The sequence below is a fragment of the Rhinolophus sinicus genome, linkage group LG09 (assembly GCF_036562045.2).
Source record: "Rhinolophus sinicus isolate RSC01 linkage group LG09, ASM3656204v1, whole genome shotgun sequence".
NCBI classification, from domain to species: Eukaryota; Metazoa; Chordata; class Mammalia; order Chiroptera; family Rhinolophidae; genus Rhinolophus; species Rhinolophus sinicus.
Genome location: NC_133758.1, coordinates 6,394,429 through 6,414,199, shown reverse-complemented (window position 1 = coordinate 6,414,199; position 19,771 = coordinate 6,394,429). Strand labels below are relative to the sequence as shown.

The 19,771-nt window shown below is 35.0% G+C and overlaps 1 protein-coding gene and 1 long non-coding RNA gene across 2 annotated transcripts in view; one reads left to right on the top strand and one right to left on the bottom strand.

The window, feature by feature from the left end:
* LOC141573127 (uncharacterized) overlaps nucleotides 1-19,771 on the bottom strand; it is a 339,255-nt gene that overhangs the window by 213,070 nt on the left and 106,414 nt on the right. The window lies entirely within an intron of this gene.
* The window catches only part of CCDC102B (coiled-coil domain containing 102B), a 199,622-nt gene that overhangs the window by 177,821 nt on the left and 2,030 nt on the right, over nucleotides 1-19,771 (top strand). The gene's annotated exons all lie outside the window — the stretch shown is intronic.

The following is a 19,771-nucleotide window of genomic DNA, read 5'->3' as shown; positions in this document are numbered from 1 at the left end:
TCTACTTTTTAGAGATCAATTTTCTGCAGAGCAAATACATTTAGAAGGTAAATTTTTTGTGGAAAAAGCAAAGTGCACTTTTAAAGAAATCTTGGAAATGCCTTACAGATAATTTTAAGACTGTAATTATGCCCTCAATTTCAACTACTTAAACCTGTAGTCTCTTGCTGGGTATGTGTTCTTACCTCTTTTGAAATCTCTTGATAAAATTATTCACATTTATGCTAAACAATTTCATAATAATAATGTTGACATCACACACCTGAAACTCTTGTATATTAAACTAAAAAAAACTATATCAGGGACACAATATTTTGATAGGAAAATACAGGGATTTACCAATAAACGAAAAAAATCTGAAGTTTTCCCTTTAAATGTTATTATCTGTCATTTTAAGGACATTTTTTAAATTATAAATACTTGAAAAATCTCAGAAAAAAAGAAAATTGAAATCTAAATATTTTCCTTAAATTAGAATTAAAACTCATAACTACATTAATGAAGAAACACCAAGGTTCTAAAAATACCCCCTATGCATTATTTGGTAAATCAACTGAGTTCAAATATAAACATTTAAAAATAGAAATGTAGTCACTTTATATTGACTACAGCGTAGTTTATATTGAACAACCTAAAGAAAAAGATTGCAATAGGGAAAGTTAATATTTTATTGCAAAGTGCCACAGATTTATTTATGTAAAATGTGAAGCAATATACACAGAAAATAGTTTTCCTGTCTTTATTCTTGTTTTCAATAATGGCTGCCTGTCTTATGACATGGCTGTTATAGAGGTTAATAAAAATATATGAAAGAAAGGAGCTGTTAAGACAGTTGATTTGAAGTCAGGCTGTTGAAAATACAGGCTTGTCTCCACATGCCAAGAGGGGCTGTTGCACAGACTTTAAACAAGAGTGCAGCCCTATCATGCATTCTACACATTGTCCCCCAAAATGTAAAATCCTTCTGGTCCTGGCCTGGCCTGGCCCTTGCTCATTTCTAGGAATGAAAATGTAGACTGTCATTGACATGGGAAATCAAATAATCTCCAGAGCATCCTCGCCCCCGTAGCTGTGCAGCTCTCCTCGTCGTGGCTGAACGTTGGGGACATCACACCAGGTAGAGAGGAAAGCGTGAGCATAGTTATTTCTATTTTCATACATTTTTCTCTCTCAACACGATCCATTTCAAAATCATGGAAATCATTGCCTCTCATTTTTATTTTCTTCTTTAATTTTCTATGCGCCCATTTAATTATTTTTTTCCTTCAGACTACTTTTATTACTCTATAAATTAATTCCATATGAACAATGATAGGTGATAAAGTAATCAGGAGTGATCCCTATTTTGGCACCGCTCCTCACCTTGGAACATCTATTTTCCAATATTCCTAAATTATTTGTCCTTAGCTTTTGTGCTTGATTCCCTATTCATTGTAGTATATCACTCATAATGTAATAAAAATGACATGATTCGAGGTAAAAATTTTAGTCCTTTAATTTTAAGCCTGTTCTCTGTTTTTTGAAAAGTATCTGCGTATTATGGGTGCAATGTCCTTTTTGACATCTTTGAAGATAATAGGTAAACATTTACTTTCATTCTGGTTTGTTGTTGTTGTTGTTTTCTTGTTTCTTCCCCAGTACAACTGTCTTGTCTGTTGGTTTCAACATTTACTATTCTCATGCCTCTGGCTTCACCCAGGATTGGAGCTGCCCTCGGGTGCATCTCAGCATTCTCTGAGGCTGTCATCTCTGATTTGTGGTATTTCCGGTCCTTGTTCTCTAGTGGGATTGTGGGAGACTCTTCTTTTCAGGAACTTTTGGCTCCCAAATAGACTCAGAATTCACCAATGTCTTGGAAAGCTGGCCTTCGAGTCTCGAGTTTGTCGCTTCAGTCCTTGTGGTCCCTAAAAGGATGGCACATTTCCTGCCCCTCCCCAACCCTAACAGTGGTTCTCTGCCTGAGCCAAGCCATCCTCGGAACTGGCGCCTTCTCCAGGAAAACAAAACAATAAAAAAGGACTGGTGGCATCTAGTTCTGTTTCATCTAAACATTTCAGATGGCTTTAAAAATATGATTTTGCAATTTGGCCATTTTTCTTCTAGCTGTTGGCAGTAGCATTGGCCTAGGGCCATCGATTTTCTCTTGTTTTGAAGTGGCGGTCCCATGAATTAAATCGAAAAGGATACTATGATGTCACTTTTGTGAGTTACAAAACGTAATTTTCACACTCTCATTTCATCCCCATAGGATTATCCTGTAGACTGACCCACGTACCATTGTGGATCATTTTGGTTATGATTTTTCGGTTCCCTCAGTCGCTATTCTTTTGAGGATGTGAGTCCCTCAGCTGATCCCTCAGCTGCAGCAAACCAGATGGTCTTGGAAGGCCCACCAGTTTCTGCTCTAACAGTGTGTCATGTTGGAGATGCTGGGACACATGCTGCTGACACACACTTGCAGGGAGAAAGCTCTCTGCTCGCATCCCCTGTGTATCCAGTGGTATCTCTCTCCCCACCATGGAGCCTTGGAGACGGGCACACAACCAGTGCCATGCCCTAAACTCACCAGCTCCTCAGGGTGTGAAGGGGCTGTTTGGCGTCAGAACCACAGTGCGGCACACAGTTTCCACTAAGGGACATGGGTGGCTGAGCAGGGACTTCCTACCGGGAACTAAAGGCCCCCGGGGAGGCCGGTCTGCATCTGTTCCTGCGGCCCCTACGCAGTTCCATCGACAGGTGATCTCACACTGGTCTTCCCTCCCACGATTCCGGTGGAAATCACAACTTGGGAAGCAGCCCTCAGAGCTGCCCATCTGTTTCCGCGATGCTGTGTGATCGCAGAGATGGGGTGCGGTTCTGGGGGGGAGAGCAGATGCGGGGCAGGGACCAGGCGGGGGGGCCACGCTCAAACTGCCATCTTCCCTTGTTCCACGTTCACTCCTGGGCCTCTTTTACACGACTATACATGGGTGTTACTTTAAGGCAACCTGAGAGTTTTCTCTTTTATGAAAAGGGTTTAAAACGTTAACACGACAATGTCATAAATGAAACATGAGTGCGCTGCCTTCCCTCGTTGCTGTGTGCGCTGGATGTCGCGGTCCAATCCCTGTTTTCCTGCAGGGCTTCGGCTGCGCTTCCTCTGCACGTGGTTTCGGTGCCACGTACCGATTTCGTTGCTACTAAGAATCATTTCAGTTCTTTTTAAAATCCTGAATCTCTGAATTACATCTCTGTAATTAATGTTAAGAATACAATTACGTTTTAAATATCCCCATGTGAAAAAACAATGCTCTTGTTCGTCTTGCCCTTCTAGAAACTAGGCAAGTAAAAATAGATGGAGATATAAATTCATAGTTTTATTAAGTAAATTTTATTTGACCCTGACTCGGTTTGTAACTGGTATGCTTCAGACTGCAAACAATGATAAATCATTTTTTGATGTTAATAAACAGGCAACCTATACTACAATGTCCATATTCTTGAATCCCTAAATTTATGTCACTGTTCCCGTGATTGAAATCTATTTGTGTGTGCACGTGGGTGGGGCCAGTTCTGTGAGCACTTTTTTATCCTTACCCTCCAGCTAAATAGTCATAATTTTATATACATGTAAACTTCTAATAAGGCTCATACTCCTAATTCATATTTATTAACTTAGACCCATATTAGACCAATTGGTATTTTTTGACATACATATTTTTACAATGTTTTTGGTATTTTTAATTATAAAATGAAAGCATATTTAAATATTTTGAATTCTTAGTTTTAAATCTTTATTGACATTTTTGAGCTAGCTCTCCCTGCTTTTGACCACTTTGTTTTAGTTCCTCCCTTAGTAATTGGGTATACATACTTCCGTAATTTTCTCCATGAATGGTAAACAAGCACTGTTGCTTTTACCAGGGAAGAACATGGATTGTAGACAATTCTTAACACGTTTGCCATCAACAAACACCGTTCTATTATCTTGATATTACAGAAAAGGTATCTGTCATCAGTTTAATGTTTTCCCCTTGAAAGTATACTTTTGTTTCCTACCAAAGTGCTAAAATTTATCTTATTCTTGAACTTTGTACACAGAAAAATCCTAATGTAAGTATGTAGTTAGTAACTTGAATATAATTAGGAAAAGTACATTCAGTCTGTATGTTCAAGTCTTTATATTTCAGCTCAGGAAGATTTTAGATGAATTATTATTTATTTATGTCTTTTTACTTTTCTGCATTTTCTTCCCACCTCATGATCATGAATTATTCTTTCAGCAATGCCAATATATGTTTGTGCTTCCTTTTTTTCTGTATCACTTAACATTCTCTCCAATAATTTTAAACTCTTAGATTTTTTTCTTCCCTCTGAATTGTGAGAGAGCTTTTCAAGTTTGTTACATTTTTATTGCTGCTAGTACTCTGATTCAAGACAATTATGAAGTCTGTTTTACAGGTTTTCTTTTATGTTCCTCTTAAATTAGCTTTTTTTTTTTCATTTCAGTCTTTTTTTTTTTTTTTTTTTTCATTTAAACATAGCCTCTCCTTATAAGGCCTCATGCCTCCATCACAAAGGCCATTTCTCATTGCATCTTGTAGGCGATGCCTAACAGAATTAGAAATACACAATTTCAAAATTTATGTTTTCTTTGAATGTTCTGACTTCCTTTCCTAGTCTCATATTTTTCTTTGATCAAATGTCCTTGCTGTTAATTTTTTCCTGTTAATTGTTTTGTTGATTTAATCTTTCTTATATGAGGATATATTTACTCAGGTCAAATTACCTACTGAATTTTTTGTAGAATTCATGATATGTGATCCTAATAGAATAGAGAAAACATGACTAGCTCAAACTTATAAGAAAAATGACAGTTAGCCTGACAGTTTAGACAGTGAGTCATAGGGACTAGAGATAAGAATAAAATTTGTTCCAGCTGTTGATTTTCAAGCAATGAGGTCTAGAGCAATGTGGCAGTTAGTCATATTTGAAATGCTCCGACACCTTCCTATTAAAATACCTATTAAACAGTGCCAAAATCTTAAAACGTTTCAGCAGCAGTGGAAAATAGTATGCTATAATTGTGTGGTATGGAGAATGAACAGAATTCCTGTCAGGAAGTGCCAGGACCTGACTTCCCATCTTTAGCTTCACCTGGGTCTTTGTTTCCTTCTCTCTAGTTCTGTCCCACATACATCCCTACTTTGTCCGCTTTCTGTCCTACTTTCATTTCTCTTTGACCTTTAGTTCAGAAGAGTATGCATTTTGCTGGCAGCTCTTATATCACTAAATGAATGGTTTCCACTTTTCTATAATACCTTTGCTCTCTACCATTTTCTGCCAAATTCTCTCCTCCTGTTCCACCAGGAACTCTTGGCAGAGAAGAAAAAGAGTAAGAATATAAACTACTTTGGGATATATGGCATAAATAGCTGACTTCTGACCCTATGTGTTAAAAGTTTTCTGCTTGGCCCTGATTGTGGTATGTTTTATACCACAATTTCTATACTATCCATTATAATCCAACTTCTGTACTTTGTGTCTTGTATAGCCACAAAGTCGTAAAGTTATGCAAAGATAGGTAACTGCTAACATGTTTTCTTAATTGTTTATGGTCTGGAATTGTGCTGTAGTTGCTATAGGTCATTTAAATGTTACCTGGGATTTAATATAGTGTATAACAAATAGAGAATAATTGATAATAAAACAGTGTAATATGTTATCTTAAAAATAAATAAAAATTATTTAATGTATAGAATAATCTTTCATTTCTAAGATTTTCCCTGTGGCTTTTACAGTGGATTAGATCAGCATATTTGTATTACTCCAGAATATGAAGGGCTTTCTAAACAGGGAGCTGACCAGAAGAAATATTCACTCTCTCTTCTACTCATTTTCCAGCTTTGAAAATTAAAGTTTCAAACAGCATTGATTCACAGAAATACAATATGAGGCAGATATAAGGCACATTAAAAAAAAAAAAAGAAGTTGATGAAATTAACTGTAATAATATAGTTTAGCTCAACATTTCTGACATGCAAGATAAACAAATAAATGGAATGATATTCCATGCTTATGGATGGAAAAATTAATATCGTTAAAATGCAATCTATAGATTCAGTCCAACGCCAATCAAAATTCCAATGACATTTTTCACAGAAATGGAAATAAAAACACCCTAAAATCTTTATGGAACCACAAAAGGCAAAGCAATCTTAAGAAAGATCAAACCTGGAGGCTACACACTCCTGATTTCAAACTATATTGCAATGCTGTAATAATCAAAATAGCAGGATATTGGAGTAAAAACAGACGCACAGATCAGTGGAATAGAATAAAGAGCCCAGAAATAAACCCACACACATATGGTCAATTAATTTACAACAAAGGAGCCAAGAATATGTGAGTATAATTGAGGAAATGACAGTCTCTTCAATTAATGGTGTTGGGAAAATTGGACATGCAAAAGAATGAACTGGACCACTATCTTATACCACAAACAAAAATGAACTCAAAATGGCTGAAAGATTTGAATGTAAGTCCTGAAACCATGAAACTCCTAAAAGAAAACATAGCTGGTAAACTCCTTGATATTGGTTGTGGTGCTGGTTTTTTGGATCTGACTCCTAAAGCAAAGGCAACAATAGCAAAAATAAATGAATGGGGGACTAGATCTAACTAAAAAATGTCTTCACAGAAAGAATATCAACAACTAATGAAAAGGTAACCTACTGAGTGGGAGAGAATATTTGCAAATCATATAATGGGTTAATATCCAAAATACTGGGGCTGCCAAATAAATGTATACACATTACTTGTATTCATCTTTTTTTTTCGGTATATATTGAGTATTACAATCTTATTACAGTTTTTTTTTTCCTTTCTTAAAATGTGTATCATTTTTTGGCACCCTCTGTATATAAAGTAAACTCAAACAAATCAATAGCAAAAAACAAACAATCCAACTAAAAACCTGAATAGACATGTTTCCAAAGAATATATACCATTGCCTGACAGACACATTAAAAGATTCTCAACATCACTAATAATCAGGGAAAATGTAAATCAAAATAACAATGAGATATGACCTCACACAAGTTAGAATGGTTGCTATCAAAAAGACAAGAAATAAGCGTTGGAGAGGATATAGAGGAAAGGGAAACCTTGTGCACTGTTGGTGGGAATGTAAATTGGTGCAGCCACCATGGAAAATAGTATGGAGAATCCTCCAAGCATATAAAATAGAACTACCATATGATCCAGCAATTCCACATCTGGGTATTTATCCAAAGGAAATGATAACACTAATTTGAAAAGTTATTTGCCACCCATGTTCATTGGAACATTATTGACAATAGCCAAGACATGGAAAACAACCTGTCTATTGATAGATGAATGGAGAAAGAAAATGTCAGACACACACACACACACACACACACACACACACACCATGGGCTATATTTAGCCATAAAAAAATAAAATCTTGCCTTTTGTGACAACATGGATAGAGTGTAAGGGCATTATGCTAAGTGAAATAAATCAGGGAAAGACAAATACCATATGATCTCACTTAGATGTGCAATCTTAAAATTAAACAAGCTCATAGATAAGGAAAACAAACTGGTGGTTGCCAGAGGCGGAGGGTGGTTGGTAGAGGGTGGGCAAAATGGGTGAAAGGTATCAAAAGGTACCAACTTTGTCATGAAGTCAGTAAGTCATGGGGATGTAATGTGCAGCACGGTGACCATAGTTAATAATGCTGTATTGCATTTTTGAAAGTTGCTAAAAGAGTAAATTTTAAAAGTTCTCAACACAAGAAAAAACAGTTTTGTAACTATATACGGTGACGAGTGTTAACTAGACTTACACAGTGATCATTTTGCAATATATACAAATAGTGAATCATTATGTTGTACACCTGAAACTAATGTCATGGCAATTACATCTCAAGAAAAAGGAAATATTTTTTTTCAATTTGTATTTATTTTATACTTAGTGCAGCACATCTCTGTTTGTACTAGCCACACTGCTCAGTGACCATATGTGGCTAATGGCTACCATCTTGGAAAGTACAGGAGTGAGCTGTGAGGTAGATAATATTTAAATTCTTTCCTTTATAGTAATAAAAATTGGGGGAAAAGCAAGGTTTATTTTTATACTAACTAATACTTTCCATATAAAGTTATCTATTTAAAAGATTATAATTTACAAAAGAGAACAGCAAAAAATGCAGTCATTGTCTATTCTAGATAAACTCAATTAACTAAATGGTTTTCTGACATATTGTAGGCATTTCTAATAGGTAAACACACATATTTAAATCTCATGTATGTATAATTAATTGATATAAATAGTTGACTTGTAACCCTTTGAAATAACTTTATTTTACATTCCTTTTTACATGACAGGCTCTATTGGTGGAATCTCAGTTTAATTTCAATTTTAATTCTATCAGTTACCATTATTAGATCTTGGAAAAATTACTTTAAAAATGTAATACTAGTGATTTTATGGTTGTTATGGAGGTTGGAAAAAATATATCCACAAGCATCGGCATAATCCCTGGCACTGACTTTATAATTAACATAATAACAAGTTCCTCTTACACCACAAAACCTTACATAAAGAATAGACAATATCAAAATGCAACTTGACAAATGGCTTATTGTCATAAGGGAGTCTCTGGGAAAATATAATAAAGGAAGTGATAGAAATTACTTATTGTTAATTATTAAACCAGTGGAACAATGTCTTCACATATATTAACTTTCATAACCTCCACAATTTAAATTCTTTAAAACACTATTTCTGTTTAGAAATAATTTATGAAATACATTTATGCTTCCTTCTTTTTATGTTTTATTTATGTGGAGTGAAAGTCTTTAGGTCAATAATTACTGAACCTAATAGGAATATATCTTTGGATATCATGTTATAGATTTTTACCTTGATTATGTCCTGTTGACAATGCATTTGCACTAATATTAAGTGGACATTGCTAAGATATAAAGTGAAAATATATCATTCCTGTTGAATTATTTCTATGATTCAACTGACCTTTGTCTTAAGAACTGGGGGAGTGAAAGATGGAGGCCCACAGCCTGGCACTCTGATCATTTGTATTTGGGGAGTTTATCGGCTATGACAGCCTTCTAAAATTTTATGTTCCTTTATTATTTTTTTTTAAATTAAATGTATTGGGGGTAACATTGATTAATAATGTTATATAAGTTTCAGGTGTATAATTCTGTAATACACCATTTGTATATTGCATCGTATGCTCACCGCCCAGTCTAGTCTCCTGCCATCACCGTACATGTTCCTATTATTATTATTATTATTATTATTGTTGTTATTATTTTGGCTTCATCTGGACCACTTAAAATGGTCATTTTTACCTCAAGCCACAAGTTAAAAATCTCCACCACTGTTCTCCTATGCTTTGTCTTTACTGTTCTCTGTCTAAAATTTGAGCACGTAAATGAATTCTGTGATTATTTACATTTATATTGAAAAATAGTATCAGTCATCACGCTGTTCTAATTGTTTTCTTATTGCCAGTTACTTTCTGGAGTATAAATTTTTTTTCAGAATAAAAGAAATATGTTGTGTGGAAAAGGAAGGTATCCATTGTCAATAGCATTTTACATTACATTGATTACAAATCTTAAAAGAAGAATGACCATTTAAATCTGAGTTATGCAAATTTAACTGTATTTTGCATTTCATCGTTTTGTTGTGCACCTCTCAAATTTTGTTACATTCACACATTATGAGCCAATTTGGAAAGTTATACCATGCATAAGTTTTAGAAGTACCTTAAAATTTCCGATTTGCAAGACAATATGCACTCTTTTGTAGATTAATTTTATTGGTACACACCTCTTAAAAGTCTACATCATTCAGTGGATTTTTCTTTTTAGAGTCATTAGAAGCATTTGTGAAATAATATGTTCTGAAAACCGTACCTATACAAAGCATATTACTCTCAAATTTTGTTTTTTAATCAAAGTTAAATATGCACATATTTTATAGAATTAACTATTCCTTCAAGTTTGTTGACATAAACAGTATTCCCGACTATTGGCATATTATTTGCTTCATTTGATCTTTTCTTCTAAGCTCTAACTGTCGTGGTTTCCACCCCCACCCCCACGCTTTACAGTATCTGTTGACTTCTCACTATGGAAGATACAATTTAATTCTTTCTTCTCCACCAGACACACACATGCATTTTTTCCTCCCTGAATACCACAGCCTCCTCTCAATGCAGTTTCACTGACAATTTGGATATTTCATTATCCACACTTCATATTAACATGACTATATATGTGAGTCAGACTTGAGCCACGTTCTCAGCCACAACTATGAGTATTTTCCTTTCCTGTACATCTTGAATTTCTGGTCTTGCTTTTTCATTTGCTCTGTTTGTCCACATAGTGAGACCAGTGTTTGCCATCTGGCTCTATTTCTCGGGGCAGCATTCTGAAAAACTCCCCCAGTGAGAAATCCAAGGTTAGCATGGGTCTCTCTTCATGTATTTTCCTTCTCTTAAAATTTGTATCATAGTCCAATGCTTTCAAATGTGTTTTTATACATTTTGCCCCACTTTAATAATTATTTAAGGCAGTTGGATAAATCTGATACCAGCTATTTTTTCTTGTTTAGAAACTCAAGTTTTTGTCATCTACTTCATCCACTCCCTAATGAATCTGAAAATGAGATTAAATCTTCTTTTCACTTTACACCTTCTTCCGGGCTACTGTTCTGGTCTAGATTACCATGGTCTTTTCTGTGGATTCCTACACGAGCTTTCTACTCACATCTCCAGTTCCAGTGCATATTCTACATTAAAGAGGTTTTCCGTAAATATAATTTATATTATGTCATTCTCCAGGTGAAAACTTTTTAATAGCTTCTCATTAAACTAAAATAAATATTTGAACTCCTTACAATGACCTATAAAACTTAGGCTGATGTAAGCCTGCTAAATGGTTTTCTATGCTCATCTCGGTTCCTTCTTTATGCTTCAGCAGCATTTTTTTTTTTTAATTTCCTGAAACTGCAAAGTTCTACCCACAACTCTACTTTAGCACCATCTGTTTTTATGGGCATGACATTATGGTCATCATTCTTCCCCTGACTTCTTTCTCTTGTTTTAGGTGACAGCTTCAATGTTACTTCCTCAGTGGGCATTCCCTGATCACATAGAACTTGACCCTTAATCTCATAGCACCTGAGGTTTTAGTTCATGTCTTATCCCGAGATACGACCTCCTACTGATAAACCAGTACATGCTTTTGTCTAACGTCCATATTTCCTACTGCTGTAAGCATCGTGAAGACAGGAGTCATGTCTTTATTTTATTTACCACTCTATGCCTAGTGCTTCCACATGGTATGTGGCAACATCATAGTTGTTAAACTAATATTCATTGAATTTCTGAGGAAATGAAGGAGTTTTAAAAGTCAACATTTGGAGGCTTAATAGAGAATCAAAATTTGCAAAGCATCCTAGGGAACTAGAACTGGAAGAAACCATGAAGACACCAATCTGTTGATCATGTGATTGTAATAATCCCTCTGATACCATTGCCTGCACTTAAATCATTCCAGTGTTAGGGAACTCACTACCTCACAAAGAATTCTATTCTGTTTTCAGAAACTTCCGATTATTTAAGAAAACTGTCATTCTTATATTGGATTATTTTACCTATAATCGTATACCAATAGTTCTCTCACTTTTCCAACACAATTCTGAAAACAATCATACATACATTTTCTTTCCTTTTGCAGTTCCCTCTGAAATTAAACCACTCAAAGATACAATTAAAAACAAAAATTATTCTTATATTGTAATAAATGTTAAGGAATGACATTCCATTTTTGAATGCTTTATCATCATTGGAATTCTTTAAGCTATATACTGGATGGATTTATTTATCCCTATATTTATTAATGACTCACATTTGCATGCACTACAAATAAGAAATTTTGATTTAAAGCCAAGTGAAAATAACCGATTAAAAACCAACTTCATATAAACAAAGAAGTCTTCTATTTTAGTTAACGTTAAGAAAGATGTGTCAAAAAATTAAACCTTTATAGTGTTAATTTTCCCATTAATTATCTTATTATCAAAAATGAAAGGAAAATTTTGAGTGTATAAGTATGCATGACAGGAAATACAGTAACTCTTTTGAATTAGTAGACTCATATGTCACATGGAAAATCCACTCACCCACTTTATCTCAGCATGCGCGCGCGTGTGTGTGCGATTTAGAAACATCTGTACTTTATCTCAGGTTGTAACATGATAAAAGGAGAAAATATATTTGGAATCTTTTTAAAAATCTTTAAGTAAAGTGTTCTAATACTGCCCATTGTAATAAATAATTTTATAGAACTGGTATACATTTTTTGAAATAAATAAAATGAGACACCACTCACAGACACAGCTATTTGCTTTTATATGCATGAAGCAATGTGCAAAATTGAATTATTTTGTTATTGTGGTTCTTTGGTCCCTATTCCTGAATCATTTTTATCACCACTATTCTTTGGGATATAGAGGTCTGCTTGCACAGTGACCCACTTTCTCTTAGCTATTCTTTGTGACTATTCTAGACACCTCTAAAATTGCATTAACTTTTATGGGTCACTCAGATCCCATGAAATGAGTTATTGTTTCAGCACAATAAATTACTGTTTCCAAATTGCTGCCTATAGAGCACATTAATCTAGGAAAATGGAAGTGTTTGGGGTCTAATTATATATCTGATCCTTTTAAGATTCTGGCTGAATAAAAACATAAACCAAATGTGATTTAATGGTGTTTTAGACATTACACTAACATCTTATTGGGAAAATCATTTTTACATGCATATATAAAATGATTGTTGACATAAGACGATGTAAGCAATCCTTGTCAAGAAAATAGTGTAGGATTATGCATTATTTATCTGCTCTAAACATAGCAATGGGAAGTAAAACCTATTTCTAAAAAGTCACTAAGAAACATAGCAAGGTTTAGTGGTACAAATAAGACTCTCCATTAGCCAGAAGAAACACAAAACAACAGTGTAGCTGCAGCGAGGGTTTTGCCTGACTCTGCATCCAAATCTGGGCCATGAGGAGTGAAAGTATGCCGCTAAGAGTATTAAGAACCCAAATCCCCTCTTAGAAAGCAGAGTGAGGGAGGAGAGAAAAGACACTCATGACGACCACACAATCCCCCAAATTTCTCATCAAATCAAAAGTGTGTTATCAAAATTGATCACTAAAAAAAGAGGAAACATACCAAAGTAACTTTAAAAACATTTGAAAATAGAACATAACTACCAGTATAATTGACATTAAAAAGAAATACAGTTAAAGATTATGGAAAACTTTAACTCCCTAAAATTATAAATTTAGATATTTAAAATTTTCCACAAAATAATTTTCCATATTTAATACATAAAAAATACGAGTAACCTCATAATTATTATTAAATACTTTAATCATACATCAGATTCCTTATTCTTCCTTGAAACAGATAAACCAAGTTTTATAGTTGAATTTTATAGGTGAGTTTTATCAAAGTCTTAAGAAACAGATTTAAGACTATAAGAATGCTATTAAAATTGTAGCTACATTGTAACTGTGTGAGATATTTGGCATACTGTAACATAGAAAGTAGGTACCAGTTATAACAGACAGTGTGGTTATTCATTTAGTAATGTGTGTGTGTGTGTGTGTGTGTACACATATATATACATATGTACACACATATACACAATGGAATATTACTCAGCCACAAAAAAGATTGAACTCTTGCCACTTGCAAAAACATGGATGGACCTACAGAGTGTTATGAGAAGTGAAATAAGTCCGACAGAGAAGGATAAATACCACACAATCTCACTTATAGGTGAAATCTAAAAAACAAATAAAAGAGAAACAGACTTGTAGATACAGAGAACAAACTGATGGTTGCCAGAGGGGAGAGAAACAGAGGACGGACAAAAAAAGTGAAGGGGAATAGGAAATACACAGTTCCAGTTATAAAATAAATAAGTCATGGGGATATAATGTGCAACTTAGCAAATATAATCAATAATATAATATCTTTATACAGTGATAGTTGGTTGTTAATTTTTGTGATCACATCCTGAGGTACCTAAGTGTTGAATAACTATGCTGTACACCTGAAACTAATATAATATTTATTGTATGTTAACTATATTTTCATGAAAAGAGACAATACAAAAATGTAATCACCTCATGAATGAATAACCACATTGTTTATTAAATCTTATATAATTTCTATGTTATAGTATAGCCAGATGACTCACAGAGTTACAACACAGCTACACTTTTTAATAACAGCATTCTTATAGTCTTCTAACATATAAAATTAAATAGCATTTGGTCAAAAGAATTAAAGGATAGGAGGCAGGTAAAATGTATATTTATGTGGAAAGATAAATATAATTTATTATTTGGATTATTGCCTTATATGATATTCCTTTTAATTTATGTCCTCTAAATACTGTACTAATATCAGTTCTTCAAGTCATATCTTAGTTCATTGCTAGGTTTTTACATAGAAATATATTTTAGACAAAAAGTCATAGATATAAACAATAGTTCAGTGGTTGCCAGAGGGTAGGGGGCAGGGGTGGTAGATGAGGGTAAAAGGGGTCAAATACATGGTGATGGAAGGAGAACTGACTCTGCCTGGTGAGCACACAATGTGATATATAGATGATGTCTATATTGTACACCTGAATTGTACACCTATATTGTACACCTGAATTGTACACCTGAAACCTATGTAACTTTACTAACCATTGTCACACCAATTAACTTTAACTAAAAAAAAAAGAAATATGTTTTAGAAAGTGAAAGCAGGGAGTATGATCTATTTAAAGGAATACCGTCCCCTTGTTTTAGCCACAATGATTTCCAAAGATAAGAGAATTAGCCTTGAATGTAAGGATCTCTAGCTCTTCACAGTAACCAGATTAAGCTAATTGAAAATTATGCAGGGTAATGAAACATTGATTTTGTATTGCTTTTCAATTCTAATGTAAAATAAACAATTTACACCCAAGTATATTTGACCATTCTTTAAGGAATATAGAATGTGAGTTATTAAATTGTAATCTATTATATTGTATAATATTTGTGAACTTCTTTTAATTACAGTATATTGTCTTAAAATTAAGCTGAAATTCCATAAATTTTTATAAGATATTTTCCTACCATATCTATGACTGTTCAATAACTTCAGTTACAATTAGCTGTCTTTACTACAATTGTCTCTAATTCTCCCGATTAGACAGACATATGTATATATCTGAATGATCATTTCTACAGCAGCTCCCTTTAGACTAGTGCCTGCTGCACTGGAACTTCACAGCAGACCCAGGTCGTTGCCACTATGGAGCCCGGTCCCCCCGGTATTATTACTTGAAGCCATCAGCATTCTCTGCAGAGCCTCCCTTTCTTAGTGACCACCTTACTTCTGATTTCAGAGTCTATAAAGCCATCAATTCTTGAATTGGTACATTCTTTGCTTTTTTAAAGAAAACTTTCTGTATACCTATATCCAGCCCTCCCTTCCCTACTCCAGGATCTTACAAAAGATTTTCCTCCTTAAAACAAAATTATTCTATTTTGCCCTGATATTATTTTCTCCAGCTTATCTAGAATCTGGACTTGGCCATAACACTTATTTTCACTTTCTGTGGATTTTCTAGCTTTCCCTTTTTGTGGGCTTTTCCAATGTTGCCTATCAAATATACTTAAGGCTTAGAAAGAATTATAGAATCCAAACGTGGCTAAACTGATACTAATTTCTCTTACAACCCTAATTTTTTTCTATAACTTCTTTTCTTGAAAATCTCTTGGGTTGAATATTCTTTAATTACTAATAAAAGTAATTAATTACTAATAATTATCCAATCCCTCAACTACTGTTTACATTAATTTAACAAACCCTCCTGCAATGCATACTGTGTACTGAGCCCTGTTTTAAGCGCTACTGTGTTTTTAAGACAGTATTATATTTTAAACATATGCATTATATGTGACTCAATCCATCTGTTCTTATACACCATGCAAAATATTTTGGTTTCTCATTATAAAAGCAATATTTGCTCATTCTAGAAAAACTTAGAAAATAGAAAAACATGTAAAGTAAAACTCAAAAGGTATCCAAAAGCCAAAACTACTCACTGAAAGCATTCTTCTCAATTTTACATAGTTTTGTGAATGTTTGTGTATGTACCTGGGTCCATTTTGTGTACATATAACGTGTGTATACTTAGATAATCATAATAGCTAAGAATTGGATGTGACTTTTTGTTATGCATTGTTTCAAGCAGATACTCATATAATCCTAACATCAACCCTATTTTTATTTTCCCTATTTCACAAAGGAGGAAACTGAGGAAAAGAGGGTAAGTAATTTGCTTGTTACATGGCAAATCTCATTACGTGGGAATCACATTCAGGCAGCCTGACTGGTAATGTTTCTTCTATACACACACACACATACACACACACTCACACACACAATACACACATACACATACACACTCACACACACACAGACACACACACCCACACACACATTCACACACACTCACACTCACACACAATCACACACACAATCACACACACATACACATACACACACTCACACACACACATACACACACATTCACACACACATACACACTCACACACACATAGACATACACACGCACTCTCCCTCTCTCCGTCTCATACATATACTAAATATATACCTATATGCTAAGTACATGACTCTATCTATATTTATAACCACAGTTATGATGTTTATGCAGATTTGAGCCCACTTTTCCACCAAAATTATATTTGGAATATTTTTCTATTTAAAAATATTTTTAAAATACCATTTTAATGGATTTATAATATTCTAAGGTATGAATATACTATTATCTCAAGTCATTCCCCTATTGTGAAACTCTTTTCTGCTGTCAAATCTTTACATATTATAAATATCATTGCAGTAAATATCTATGCATACAAATTTCTGTTCTGATTTCTCATTGTTAACTTAAGAGAAACTCCTTAAAAATAGAAACTCTGAGTTGAAGTGTGGAGCAGCTAATACGTTATGACATGTGTTATCTATAGTCCCTCATGAAAAGGTATCTCAATGGCTGTTAGGGCATTAACCCTCGATCTATCATGTGACCATTCATCAAATAAACAAATATATAATTGGCATCTAGCAAGGTGCAGACACTGTACTCTATCTGGGGACACATTAGACAGACATGGTTATTGATGTTTGGGTGTGACTGTATGTGTGGGCATCAGGGCAACAGCACATGGATGCAAATATGATTAAAATGACATACAATGTTGCGTGCTCAACAGGAAATGTCAGAATATTGCATAGATAATAGTGAGATGGTTGGGGCTACTTTATGGTTTATAATATTTGTAATAACATAAAGAATATCATGGCTGAGAATATAGTTTGACCAGGACATCTCATGACCTCTTAAATATTCCCACAGGCTTCTAAAAACCCCTTCAAATGACCTATGTTTGAAAAGGAGAAATTCCCATTCATACAAAGAATTTGATAAATGCAAACTTCTCATTCACATCAACTTGTCTCACTGCTAATTTTGATTCCTTCTGTGAATCACTTGGCTTCACGGACGAGGTCAAACCTATATTCCGTAGATACTATGTAACCTCTCTTCCCTTTAATACAGTGTATTTCTTCCCCTTCATTTTCTTACTAGGTGTGGGGTTCTTGCTAAAATACTCTACTGCTTTTCATTGTTGAATCTTTCCAAGGCCATGGACTGTTTATTCACCTTTGGTCTTCCTCCAAATGGTCACTGAAGGAAGACTGCTGAGGATAAGCAGAGCTAGAGGCCAACCTGATTTTGGTGGCTTGCTGCATTCTTACTTCTTCCACGTACTGCCTTGGGGCCAAATGGATTTGTAGTGATATACTTATATAATCCTGATTTAATTTTTCTTAAGGGAAATTATGCATGTTCAGGAGCTCTACAGCCTTTTACTGAAATAATTATTTCCAAATCCCCTGAAAGTGGTTACATAATTTAAGGGAAGTAAAACATTCATTGAAGGACTAGTAAAACATTCACCACAAAAAATTTTTTTGAAAAGTGATGGTTTTTACTTAATATGCTTCTTCTTCTATAAAGGGAAACATGGTGTTTATGTTCAGAATTATGTAGAATTACCACAGACTGGGTGGCTTGTAAACAACAAGAAACTATGCCTGATACTTATATCTAAGCTGGAAAAAGATACATATGCTTTATCCATTTCCTTAAGTATATTATTGCAGTTAGACATTCTGACAGCTTTTTATTACAGGTGAGAATCTGCTGAATGTGTTTTAATTTCTTCAGACGACAAGCTTCCATCTGTAAGGAAATTACATTGTGTCATGACTGAACCTACAGAAATTATTTTTCAGAGAGGCAGAAACAGGGAGGAGGAGGGAGGGAGAGAGGGAGACAGAGAGAGAGGGGGAGAGGGAAGGAAGGAGAGAGGGAGGCCACTACAGAGACCTCCTGGATCAAACCAGAGGAAGCAACAGCTTGTGGACATCCCAGGAGAACCCAGGATCGCATTGTTCGTGTTTATAAACTCACGCATTCAGCCTTCCAGGATCAGTCGCGTTACTAATGAGCCCTTTCCCAGGTGTATTTTCTTTGTCTAAAACATATAGCCTTAACATCAGAAATACCTGTACATCTTAAGATTTCTTGTATCAAAAGATATTATTTACTTAGAGGGTTAAGAAAATCCTAGTGACAATATGGATTTTCCTTTAATCAAAAGAAAAGTAAAGAAAAAAGGTGAAAACTGATAAAACATTAGTGTCATTAAAAATATACCATTTTTCCTTTACCTTGATTTTGTTTGTTTCTCTCCTAGGGCAGGCAGGGGTTGCGGGGAGGGACCAGCTAGCACAAATTATATCCCATCTCATTTTCCTTCTGATTTCATTCCTGAAAATAAGTTCAATCCCACCTCTATCTATAGCTCTCTTAGCCTTTTCAGATATACAAATTACCTGTAACAAATTACCACAGACCGGGTAGCTTATAAACAACAAGAAAACCAGTTATGTGTCACAGTTGTAGTGTCTGGGAGTCTGAGAGCAGCCTGCCAGCATAACCAGGTGAGGGTTCTCTTTTGATGGCCGACTTCTCTCTGTATCTTCACAGGGTGGAAGCACCTGGGAAGCTCTGTGGGGTCTTTTCTGAGGGCACTAATCCCACTCATGAGGGCTCCACCCTGGTGACCTAATCACCTCCCGTGGGCCCCACCTTCTAACAGTACCACACTGGGCCCGGGATTCTCACGTGAGTTTCTAGGGACACACAGACACTGAGACCCCAGCAATACCCTCCTTGTACCGCTTCTTCTTTGTTCTGCGGTCTCACCTTGTGGCACCAGCATTAAGCAGAGCGGTTCCTAAAAGGCCACAAATGTCATTGAAGGGTTAAGGTAAATAGGACTCACTGAGGTGCCCAATGGAGATGCGAACGTGTAGCTGAGCAAACTCCCGCCATAGTCCCACACAACTGCCCCTGCATTAGCATCGTTCTAGCAAAGCCGCCAGAAGCCTCTGCTGCTGTCAGAGGCCCAGGCCCAGGTTCTGATAGCTTTACTCCTGTCTTTACGAGAGAAAAAAAAAAAAACAGTTCAACTAGTCTGTTGGTACGTGGAGGCAAGATTATGTTCTGGTCTGACAC